This window comes from Thamnophis sirtalis, unplaced genomic scaffold (assembly GCF_051295495.1).
Source record: "Thamnophis sirtalis isolate CommonGarterSnake01/CBP01778 unplaced genomic scaffold, rThaSir2_p1.2 scaffold_4, whole genome shotgun sequence".
Classification (NCBI taxonomy): domain Eukaryota; kingdom Metazoa; phylum Chordata; class Lepidosauria; order Squamata; family Natricidae; genus Thamnophis; species Thamnophis sirtalis.
The window spans coordinates 40,616,195-40,629,282 of record NW_028261384.1 but is presented as its reverse complement, the minus strand read 5'-3'; the positions used below and the strand labels follow the sequence as shown (position 1 = coordinate 40,629,282).

General features: G+C 38.3%; 1 protein-coding gene across 3 annotated transcripts in view; it reads right to left on the bottom strand.

Annotated features, from left to right (window-relative positions):
• PALS2 (protein associated with LIN7 2, MAGUK p55 family member) overlaps positions 1 to 6,270 on the bottom strand; it is a 60,139-nt gene extending 53,869 nt beyond the window's left edge. The window contains exon 1 of one of the 3 annotated variants that reach the window (XM_014054341.2): positions 5,991 to 6,270. The gene's annotated coding sequence lies outside the window, so the exon portion shown is untranslated. The remainder of the gene's footprint in view (positions 1 to 5,990) is intronic. The other 2 variants (XM_087712793.1, XM_014054342.2) reach the window with 2 other exon arrangements.
• Positions 6,271 to 13,088: the final 6,818 nt, after the last annotated feature.

The window sequence follows — 13,088 nt, the reverse complement described above, 5'->3', positions numbered from 1 at the left end:
AGATAAATTGTTCCTTGCAATCATTTATTGTTTCTATTCCCTATGTACAGAAGAAATCACGGTTTGGTAGTTTTTTTCCAAGGCAACCATGCAAAATTATCAGACAATATTCTTATAAACACAACTACTAAGTAATTCGGATTATCTACTTTATCTTGACTAGGATAGCTATACAATTGCTTTAAATTAAATGCAGGCAATCTAACCCTAGACTTGTATAGATAGTTTATAGGCAAACAAATGAAAACATATGCAGAGTGTCCTCAACTTATGACTGCTACAGTTGGGACCAGAATTTCCATTGGTAAGCAAGGCAGTTAAGGGTGTTGTACCTATTTTGCAACCTTTTTAATTATGATTAAGTGAATCACTGCAGTTATTAAGTGAATCCCGCTTCCTCTAGTTATTTTGCTTATGGGAAACAGCTGGGAAGATTGCAAATGGTGATCACATGACTTCACATACCTCCATATACTTTCAAATACTTCCTCCTTCCAAAATTAGTTATTTGGGAAATTTATAAACAAGACACAATGGAAATTACTCATTTTCATAATTCTTTTTATCTTTAAATTGATGTTTGACAGACAAAAATGTTAAACCAACACTTAATCTAAGGATTTTCTCTTAAATGTGCCCATTTGATATTCTGTTGAAACACATCATGAATGTTCGCAATTAAATATATTTAGAATTGGTACAAATTTATAACGAGGCTACTTTTAAATAAATTATAAAATTATCATATCAATTAATTTTACCAACACTGGAACTTACTGCAACATCTTCAAGATCCATATACTTTATTAATATAGTTCTTTATGTTAGCATATCTGCATAAAATCCACAAATGTGAAGTAATTAGACTAAGTAGTATATTTAAAAAATGTTGTAAACCTGAAACATAGTACCAAATATATACAGTGGTATGTTGGAACTCTTTGAAACTCATTGAATTTGGTACTCATTATGTTTTATACAAAATTTTTATCCCAACAATCATCATTTGTTTGGTACTCAACACACAACCTAGAACATATTGGTGTCAGCTACCTTGTGACTTACTACATTATTCCTTATTGGACAAATTTGTCTAATATTGTTTTTTATACACATTGCACTCTAAGAATCAATTAACAATGAGTACCTAGAGACCACTGTACTATATAACTGTAGGTTTGTAGAAGAATAGCACTAATAAAAGTACTACAGCAGCATTATTTGTACTTACAATGCCAACATGCAGATCTCTAGATGTTGATAATCTTCAATTAACTATCATTCATGCAGCAACTGCTACAATCTTGAACAAGGAGACTTATCTTTGAAATTATGGCTGTCACGGTGTCCCCACAGTCACATGATCACTATTTGGGGCTTAACAACTGGCTCACAATTACAAGGGTTGCAGCATTTCACAATTACCATTTGCTGCTAAAAAGAGATTGGACAACCATTTATGTGAAATGGTTTAGGGTTTCCTGCCAGAGCAGGGGGTTGGACTAGAAGACCTCCCAAGTCCTTTCAAACTCTATTATTCTGTTATTTGTCACTATTTGTAACCTTCATTATTAGGTTCAACAAATAAAATCAATGGGGAAGCCAGAAGAAGATTACATGTGGCAATCATATGATGTTGCCCCTAATAACCACATGGTAGATTAGACATACAATATTGCACTTTATGACCGTGTTGCTTAGCAACCGGGTTCCTCATCCCAATTACCATTGCTCACCGAGGATTACCTATACAAAGATGTCACTCTTTGCTTACATTCATTTCTGTTAGCGCTACATTGCTTCACAGTTGTAGTCAATTTCTTTTCTTTTTTAAAGTATAAATGTGAATATTGGGTAATTTTGGGGGGAGAGAGATGTGTCTCTTTCTATACCATGACACATTTGATATTTTTTGTTGTTGTTACTCCCTTCAACTTAAGTGAGGACTCTTGACGGCTGCCTGTGCTGGTCCTTGCAGAGTTTTTTTGGCAAAAAAATAAAAAGAAGAAGAAGAAGAAGAAGAAAAAGTCCAGTTGCCATATCTCAATCTACATACAACTGTAACTGGATGACTGAAAATCTTCATCAACATTTTCTTAGCAAAGTTCTTCAGTGGTTTGAAATTGCCTCCTTTCTAGGACTCTTCTCTCTGTAAAGACTAATGCAGAGTGCTGGGGAAAACAAGCTTTTGATCCTATCACCAATATAGTTCCACTATCCTTAACTTTTTATTAATAAAAGATACCATGAGATGATAAAACAATACTGGTATTAAAATCTGGGGAAATCATGTTGAAGTAGGTTTTCTCCTCAATGATTCTCACTTAGTAATGTATGGGCAATTGATGAGCCAGATGACATCAAGAAGGGGATCAGAGAAGCAACTCCCTTTTTCTCTCCGCTCCTTCCTGATAGCAACTCATAAAAGGGTCTCAAAAGAAATATCCTATTTCTCTATTTATAAATTACAACATATACAGGACAGAATTACAATGTAAAAGCAGACATGAAATTAGATGTATATATTGAGGAAAGCCAAGGAGGCTAAAATAGTAGGTGAGATAAGGCAGGCAACCCTTTGCCCCTTTTAATACGCCTGCAATAGATATCTAAAAGGAGCATGGATTTTATCACCAGGTTGTACCACAATTTCTATGTTGCTGGCCCTTCCCTCAGATGTATCTGTGCAAGGCAAATCAAGGCCACAGAAACTGAGAACCAGAATTGATGTATCTACAGGTATTCCTGGTTTTACAAACACAATTGGAATCAAAATTTCCACTGCTAAGTCAGGTAATTGTTAAGTGAGTCACACTCAATTTTACAACCATTTACCATGGTTGTTAAGCAAATTACCACAATTGTCAAGTGAATTACATGGTTATTAAGCAATTCCAGCTTCCCACATTGACTTTATCGGAAGCTGGCTGGGAAGGTTGCACATGATGATCACATGACACAAGGACATTGCAACCATCCTAAATACATGCCAGTTGCCAAGCACCTGGGTTTTGACTATGGGAATGCAGTAATGGTTCTAAATACAAGGGGCAGTCTTGAATATTTTTTCCAGTGCGTTTGTAAATCTGAATTATTACTAAGCAAATGGTTGTAAGTTTAGTGTTTATTTGTTTAGTTTGATTTCTGGTGATGTCATGAAAGCAAGCATGCAATTTTATGACACAAGTAGATTATCATTACCTTTCAGAAATTCTTACAGCTTCAGAATCTAATCTGTATCTTGGAATTTACTGATGATTTCCCATCAAAATATTAACCAGATCCCAGACATTTAACTTTTTAAAATCAGGAATGGCTATATGGAAGAATTGTAAGTGACTTCCATACAATTGTCAAGAAAATTATTTGAATATGTATACACTATCCCATATATTCATAGACAATATTTTCTCTTCCTCTTATAATTCTTGCTTATTTATTTGGTAGCAACCAACAGCTGCATATTTGTGCAACAATTTAATACTTATCCAAATATAACAGTGGATTCTGAACATTAGCTATAATTATATGATGGGAATTCTACATATAGCTGGCTTCTTAATGAAATTGAACCATTTTCTATTTGTCCTTTCATGGTCACAGTACTGAAGAACAGATACTTTCTATTTTATAAAGATTCAAAAAAAAAAGTTCCCAAAAAACCCCAGACCTTAAAATAGTGTTAAATCTCTTGCATAATTGCACATCCAACACTGCAGTCCATTGGCAAAAGTTCCAACACACTTACTTATTAGAATCATTAGGGCTAACAAGCAAGACATCGCTATTTCTTCCACATAGTCATTTCTTTCATTGAAAAGAAAGAGGACATTAATGAAAACACCAATCAACATATTATCAATACAGGACCAAAAAACTCTCTTCATTTTTTGTAAAACACATAAGAATTTTTGGCATCTAAATTTTTTACAATTGCAAATGAATGCACACAACCAAGTCAATTCCTTCAAAGTTCCATCAATCTTTATGCTAAGTACTGTACCTACTAAAATCATTCTTAATCCAAGGTACAATTCTAATTGAAAATCCATACATACTAAAATTTCAAATAATTTGATAGTCAATTAGGTACCAAAATATTGTAATATGAATACAAAGAATAACATAATAAAGTATTATGTTATCTCCACTATGATTCAAGGCACAAAATACTTCGGTTGTAAAGAGTTCACCTAAATGGATAATTTTGAAAAGCCCACAAGTTGTAAACAAGAGAGATGAAAAATGAACAGATGGCTGCAGCATGTACTGAATATTCTAGAGTTTCTCTCATTGATATGGTTTTTTTTTTTGAGATTTTGAACGTACCAAATTCAAATTTTGATCCTGTCTGTAGTACCCAGATATGATTATAGTTGTTGAAAAGGGGTTTTAACTGAGGCATTTTCACAGAGAAATTGCTAAATAATAGCTTGTCTTTTAAAATAACTTATAACATGCACCCAAGCCAGGAGTCAAGGTAGAAACATTATGACAGTCATCCCTGCAAGATACTTGCAATTCACATACAGTGTTACTAGAATTTACTTGTCTTCCTCTACTCATTACAAGTAGTCCAAAGGTCTATTTATAGTTGCCCAAGGCCCCTCTCTTCCCAAATAAAATGAACTTTAATTGATGGATGAAACCCTGTACTGCAGAATTGATTACAAACTCAGCAGTAGCAGCAGGCAAATTCCTGGTGCTTACCTCCAAAAGGTGAAAGAAAAGGGGTGTTGATGATACTAGCAGATTACTACCACTTGCTCTGTCATGAGTTAAAGATTATCCTATATACACTCTGTCCCCACAACAATAATTGAAACAATGCCCCTCCTTCAGCAATAGCAGTGACCAGTTGGCTGGCAGCCATAAAGTACAGTCCATTCTATTCAGGACTGACCCCTACTAACAACAAATGACACTCAGCCAGTCTTTCATTCACATGTTGAGTTTCAGTAAACTCTTTCAATTATTCTGATGCAGACCTTTCTAGAGATTGAATCCAAAATAAAGAGATACGCTTGACAGTTTTGTAACAATGGACCTGAATGCACCTAAAAAATCATAATGCCAAAGAACATCGTGTGATTCCTTGTTCGTTTCGCGTCTAGCAGTCCAAATGGCTATTTTACTATCATGGGTGAAGCGCGACAGTACGTTTTCCCTGCATTTGGCAGACTTCAACACTTACCTATCTTCTCCCCCAGAAAATCGCCCTTCCCGCGGCCAATCCTTGCGCTTGTCCTGCCTCCCGCCCTCCCAGCTCCAAATGTAGTGAAGTGACAGCACCACAGTGGCAATTACAACCCACCCAGCTCTTCAGTCAGCTCCGCCACCTTTCCCCCCCTTACTCAACTGAATGCGTATTGCAGCTACAGGCAACAGGGAAAGGGAGCGGGAGAGAGAAACCAGAATGTGTGTTTTTCATCTGAAATGGCAAGACGGATCCCCTATTTTGGGGAGAGCGCGCGCAATAATCGCTGAAGGAAAGGGGAGGAGGGTGATCTGTCCGCGCACCGCCCCTAAATTTTGCGAAAAGAGGCGGGGAGAAAGAAGAATAATCCCGCAGAGGTCGAGGAGATAATCCCGAGCGGGAAACAAAGATTATCCCCCATGGGAGATAATCCGGGGCAAGAAAAAAAGACAGCCCAGAGTTGGGAGGAGAAGGGACACGGAAGAGGTGGGGAAAGCGGCAAAACGCCCCATTACGAGCCACGAGTAAAATACCTGCACGAGCCTTAATCCCCTACCATAAAACGCCCAAAGAGGCCGCCACCAGTTTCGCTCCGAGGCAAGCTAAAGCGAGAGTCACGGGGTAGGCTCCTCGCCGGGAACCAGTTCCTGTCCCACAAGAGCTTTGCCCGCTTCTTCTCCGCCCTCTTCCATACACAGAGGCTCGGCATTCACACAGGGTGCGCCACGACAGGACCTTATGCCCCCCCCTTCCTGCGCACCCCTGCGTAAGGAGAAAAAAAGGGGGGACTCGCCTGCCCCAAAAGCCTCTCTCCAGAGCTACGAAGGTGGGCAGTTACCGGCAGTTACCGGTGGGTTGACTCGCTGGGCTCGCTGACTGGTCTCGCCTCTCCTTTCGCTCGCACGCGCACCCACAGCCTCGTTCTCTTCAGTGGACGCTGCCGCCGCTCCGCCTCAGCCCCATCTAATGACCTGAAACTCCCGGCAGCGCGCCCCCGCAACCGTCTCTGCCCGTCGAGAGGCGCACACGGTAGAAACGGGTACCCGCCGGCCGGGCTCTTTTGCGCGCGCAGCAGTCCGTCCTACTGTTGCTGCTGCCGAGGCAAAGAGCGCGCGAAAGAGCTTCTCTAGTCTAGTTGATCGGGCGGGAGCGCGCGAAGCAAGCCCCTCCCCCTTTAACTCTTTCGCTGCCTTCTGACTGGGCTTGCGGTTGGTCCCATCTTTCTGGCCTGGGGACGCCAGTTTCGCCATTCATGCCAAGGCAAAGAAAAGGGAACTCGCATGTGCTTTTGTCTTTTGTCCCGGATATCTTCTATTGCCTGCATTCTTCGGGCTGGAATGTAACGAGGATGAAAACCAGGCGATGTCAAGGCCATAAATGAATGCGTGTCAACATTGGACAAATCAGGGTGCAGAATTAAAGATGCAATACTATTCGCACTTATTCTGAAATAAGCCCGATTAAATTGACGAATGCTTACTCTGGGCAGGCGTGTTTAGGCGTGTTGTTAACTAAATAAGGAAGTAACCCCATTGGAAGACTAGGTTTATTTATTTTTTTACTTTCAAAGGTAGATATTATTCAGAACACGGCTTGGATTGAAAATAGTTTGAAATAAATCGGAATGAATTCAGAATTAATCCCTCCCTCCCACACACACACACATACTCACTTCCTTTCTGAACTAAAAACTTTTGTTTTTGAGAGTTGAAGTTTTTTTTAACATCCCAATCTCACATACATTAGCTGCATTTGGCAGTAAATTAACATAAATTTACCTGTAGTTGTTTACATGTCATTCAGAATGCTTGGGTTGATTATTTCAGAAATTTACAATTTCAAGAGTAGGACTCCCAAAAAATTGTTTTGAATCAGAGAGTGTATTTACGAACACAGTTAAATTGGAAAAAGGTGATGTGATTTATTTGCACATTTCAGCTTTGATTCTCAGGATGGGTGAGTTTGTAGATGGAGAACCTCTAAGCTCTTCAAAGATGAGGTGAAGTAAGAATTTATAACATGGAAATAGCAACACACTTTTAAAAATCTTAATATAGTTATATACTCCTACTACTTGTTTATTGAAAAGCTCTTACATGTTTTGACTAAGTAAAGTCTATTTGTGTTGCTCACAGAATGTAACATTTTTCTCCATCCTGTTCATTTCTATTTTCTGAATGGGATTTCCACTAAAACAGAGAAGTTAATCTTATATTTAGCTATTGGTTATGAAAAAGACTGATCCTTTTTGCAGGTTTTAAAAAATATTTCTAGATTTCTTTTTTTAATATTCTCAATAATGAAATAACTAATAAAGTTAATAGATGCCATCCTTACAGTATATTCTCATAAATTCAAAACCAGTATAATAAAATATATACCTGAGGAAAAAATGGACAAAAATATATAGGCCTTCCTGATTTTCTTAAGGCTTGTAATGATTACACACAAAATGGCAATCTATTTCAGAGTCACGAGGCCCTTTTTTCTTAGTCATAAGAGTAAGAGCAAGCTGATAATAAAACAGGTGCTACTTTAAGTAATTTGATAAGTAGTTTAGCATATCCAACAAAATCTATATACTTGTGGCATCACATACATTTTCTATAGTACCCAAGTTCAGGTGGTTTGCTTATTTTTTTTTACTACCAGCTCAGGCGCGCTCCCATGTGTGCTTGTGCATGCACAACTCTTATGTGCATGTGCAGAAGCGTCCAGGTGGGTGGGCGAGCAGCAACCCACCTCTGCCCCAGTTTAAAGGAAAGACTCAGCTACTCGTTTTAAAAGTCTATACTTAATCAGTATATTGCACATGGGTTCAGTGGTGCTTTTCCACAATGTGTACACAAGATAAGACTCTTGAGGAATAGAATGATAGAGTAAAAATAGTACACTGTTTAAAACAACTTATTAGTATTGTGTCCTAGAGTTGTTATTGATAGTATTGTGGTGATTCCGCTATAGTAACAATCACTAGTTTGACATTGTAAGTCATATAACAATATATAAATTATGTTGGTACCTTAAAAGAGCATTTCCTTTAACATTATCCAGCATTCTGGTTTGATTTATTTATTTACTTATTTGTCTGATTTACATCTCACTTGTTTTCCCAGGAGTTCAAGGAAGCTTACATTGGAATCTTCTTTTATTTCTATAGCCATACTAACAGCCTGGAAAAGTAATCACCGAATGAATCTCCATGATTGAAGATACACTTGAATCTAGGTGTCTCCAGGCTTAATCCACTACCTTACCACCCTGGTTTCCATATAATCAGGGTGGTATTCACTTACTTTCCCTACCGGTTCACATAACAGCACTTGGCTGTCCATGCATGCGCTTTGATCGTGCATGGCTTGCACACATATGCGTGGCTTGAAAATGTGCCTAAATAGGACGGCATAGGACCGAGGTGAGCCCACCTTCAATTTTCACTGCTAGTTTGGGCGAACCAGTCCAAACCAACTGAATACCACCTATGCATATAATACAGCCTTTTAGTTAACAAAATAAATAAAATTATTAGTTAACAAAATACTTAATAAAGACAAGGTTCATAGTAAATTCTGGATGGCCTTCTTTTTCTGATTAGAAAAATATGGTTTTTCACCCAGATCTTTGATGAGGAAAAATAAGACTCCTCACTTTATTCAAAATTATTTCCCCCCTGATAGTTTATTGTAATTCCTTTGTTTCTTGTAAGCTGCCCAAAGTCACTGAAGTGTTAGGTGGCACAAAAGTTGATGTATTAACTATAGTTTTTTGCATCGTCAGCCAGATATTTAGGTTGAATTTGGCATTTTTGTCTACCTATCAAGTCCTTCTCAAGGACCTGGGATAGGCAATATAGACACAAAGCCAGCCAGATATTTAAACTGGATTTGGAATTTTGTTTTCCAATTGAATATTTCCCAAGAACCTGGAATAAGCAGATGTCTTTTACTAATGTTAAAAGTCACAGGATGTAACCTGTTCCATATTGTCTTTTACAATTGACTGGTGGTGATAATATATTTGTTCTTAAGGCTTGAGCTTACGAAGCCAAAATTAGCCCCTCTTTCTGATTATTCAATTTTTCTGCTGTTAGTCATGGCCAGGTATTGTTATCTATGTTGTGTGCTAGGTTTTTTTTAAATGTATTTGCCTTATACTTTCCTTGCTTTGGCTCTTTTCTTTTCCTCGTTTGATCTTTTTTATAGGCCAGTTTGGTCTATTTGGTATTTAGTAAGGTTCATGGTGTAGTGATTTCAGTAATTCTTCTTTACTGTCCTTAGGTATTCTTCCAATGCCTTTATTTTCTTCTTTAACAGTCTGGTGTAGTTGTAACATTCTATGCCTGCCTACATTCTTTGGTAAGTAGAATGCCAACATAGTTATATGGATAAAGGGCATGATTCATTGTAATTAGTTTTCTGATCTTCCTATCCAGGGCTTTCAATTCTGCTTGAGTCCAGTATGTTAGCTATCTCTATCATAGTTGGCATTCCTCAGATGTTAATTGCTTTGATGGCATTTCCTCTCTGTGTTTGGACTTCACTCTCATGATGTAGCCTTGACTTCAGTGTGCTTTGGTAATAATATCTTATTATTACAATGGGATTAGCATATCAAAAGTACAAAAAAGTCCTTATCACTACTTTTCTCTATACAGTCATCCAGCTGTTTTCTGAATATTTTCAGCCCAGATATAGTAGCTTATCTTCAGACCTTTTTGTGGTACAGTTTTTTGTGTTAGAAAAGATGTTGTCAGGCTGGGAAGCTATTTTTTTATAGTGGCCTCAAGCCTGCAACATATTCTACTGTGGGAAACTGGGAGGGGGGAATTGTATGGAGCATTGGAACTTTGTAGTCAAAATAATATTCCTCAAGGTCATCTTACTGCAGGACCTGGAAGGGGATCACTGGGAGGAGTCTTCTTTTGGGACAGTGACTGATTGGACAATGTTGGTGCTGGGGCAGTTGAACTTTCAGCTGGGTGAGGAAAACCTGGAACCTTTGAGATTCGGGTTTTTCCAGATGTGCTAACATGGCTCTTCTAATAAATTGGAACTTTGAGGAATCTCTAGCCCCAGATTTTTATTTTATTGAGGATGCTATTTGGAACCCTGACAGATGTTCTTGATTGCTTATAATGAAATGTGGGGGTAGTAGACTACAGCTGCAATATCTTGTGATTAATTGTTCATTAAAATGGTTAATGAATACTTGAAAAAAGATAAAGCTGCCTATATATTTTTCTATTCTTCGTATCTCTGTCAAACCTGATTTTTCATAATTTTTGTAATTTTTCCATATTTCCTGCTTCACACCAAATACTTTCCAGGAAGTTGTAAAGTTCTCAGTCAATAGGTTTGATTCTGATATTTTTTGTTTATGCATCCGTATTAGGTGAGATGTAATATAGATGAATAAGGTTTCAATGCACTTAGGATAGAGACTCTGTCTAACATTAGACAGACAAGTTCAGGATTCAGAAAACAGCTTGCCCTGCCTTTCAAAGCCAGAATTGGGTGTATAGCAGGGGTGGGTTTCTTGCCCCGTTCCAACCGGTTCGGTTGGAACGAGGCCGGCGGCGTCCTCGCGCATGTACGCGGTGCGCGCGCGCATGCACGCACTGCACGCATGTGTACTAGCGCCTGTGCGATGCTCCAGCTGCTCCTGGAGGATCGTGCAGGCACTGTATGCGTCCTGCGCATGCGTGGAAGCGCAGAATTCGGCAAAACCGGGTAAGGAGCGGGGGCGGGCGGGCGCGGGGGGGGGCCTTTGCCATTCCCGGAAGTTACTTACTTCCGGGTTCGGCGACCAACTGGATCGCGGGGACCGCCGTGAACCGGTTGAAACCCACCCCTGGTGTATAGCCAGGAAATGCTTTTGGATATATGATTTATCAGTAAGACACAGGGTGGCTACTGTTGTCAGTGTTTTCCCCAGTTTTAGATGGTAGAAAAGTGATACCAAGCTGGTCCAGCACCTGCCATAATGGAACTAATCCCAAAACCTATTATTGCTAACACCAACTTCTCCCCATTTAATAGTAGCTGTACATTATAAGCAGAAAGTTTGGGTTCAGGGAGTCATACCTATAACTATATTTTCTGAATGTCTTTGCTCCATTAGAAATAATGGCCTTTTCCCATTATACGAAACCATCTATCAATAAACACATAGAGATAAATGTACATGCTATTTAAAAGGCACAACCAAAAGTTTAATGAGGAAGGAAACAACCTTCAACACATGCCCTCCAGCACCCAACACTCAGAGAAGCAGGAAATAGCACTAGATAAACAATGAGGAAGGAAATCTAATCAAAGCATCATCAAGGAGGAAGCCATACACCACCAAGATTTGCAGGGCAAGCTCATATATATAAACAGCCACCAAAACTCACTTTTCCCTTGCACTTATGATGTTACCTGTTGGGCAAGTAAGCTGCCAACCACAGAGAACACCAAAAACCCAACAGAAAGGGAAAACAGTGTCTTAAGAAAATTGGTCTAGAATTACAGGTGGGAAAATGCTCATAATACTATCATTGGGATGTATATAGATAGTCTTCAACTTAGCAATGAAGGGGAGGGGCACTAAGTGTTACTGCTACAATGTGGATTCAAAACTCTGCCCCCTCTGCCCACCCACTATTATTTAATTGCATTTTGTGTGTTTGGCAACTGTCCTGTAGCACTCCATGGTCACATGATCACAATTCACAAGACTTTTTGCTGAAAACCAGCATTTACTTCTGGTTTTTGGCTAAAATTACTATTGCAGACAATGGGTTCACTTAACAATCAATTTGCTTTACAGTCATGTGTTCACTTAATGATTGCCAGAAAAGTATCATAAAACTGGGCCAGTCATGTGGGTGCTTTGACATGATCATCATGACCTAAGATAGAAATTCCAGGCTCTATAAAGTTATAAGTTGAGGAGTATTTGCATACCCATACTTTGTATGTTTGCATACCCACTATTCTTCTACTCTCAGATATATTTTATCAGTTTAAAATATATTAACATCAATTTTAAACAACCGAAAAATCAGATGCCTTCAGTAATCTAATAGACTCTAATAGAGAACTCTACTTATTAATAAGATTTAAACGATCTGAAGAGAAACCAGAGTAATATACTCTTTTGCTGATTAAGGGATTCCAGAACTACTTTTGCACCTTTAATTACTTACTTGAGACCTAAACATTTCATATCTTTGATCTTGGCCCAGGGACAATGAAGTCAGCACAAGATCATCATTGTCTATCCTTTAATACCAGGAATTGGTGATCTGCAACATACTTATGAATCTTAATCTCCATTTTGCAAAGCAAACAGGGAAAAACCCCACCTCAAAGCACCCTCTGGATTATGTTGCCCAAATTTGGTAGCAAAACCACTTACTGTCAAACAGCTGATTATACTGATTTTCATTTTTACTTCTTTCCTCCCAAATGCATAATACAGTAAGCACATAAGCCACCACAAAGTGTAATGTACCCATTTTGTATTTTAAACCACCCATTAACTTCATAACAGAAAAAAGAAAGAGACAATAAATATTACACTCCTGCCAATGACAAAATTGCACCAGCAGAAACAAGATAAAGTATTTCTGTGAACATTTTCTTGCTCTAATTTATGTTCGCCATTTTATTAGGAAGCAGCTCCTATTCTTTACCATTCCAGTCTTTAGTAATGCAACAGTCATGAGTTTATTATGACCCTTTCCCTTTTAGCATCAAACCTACAATGGGTCACACAGTTTATGGATTGTAATTGCAGACCATGTATAATCGACAGACTGGATTTTATTATAGATTTTAGTTGTTTATTATTTTATACTAGAATTTTTAATTGTATATTTACTGAGTTTTATTTTGTTCTGGTCTCT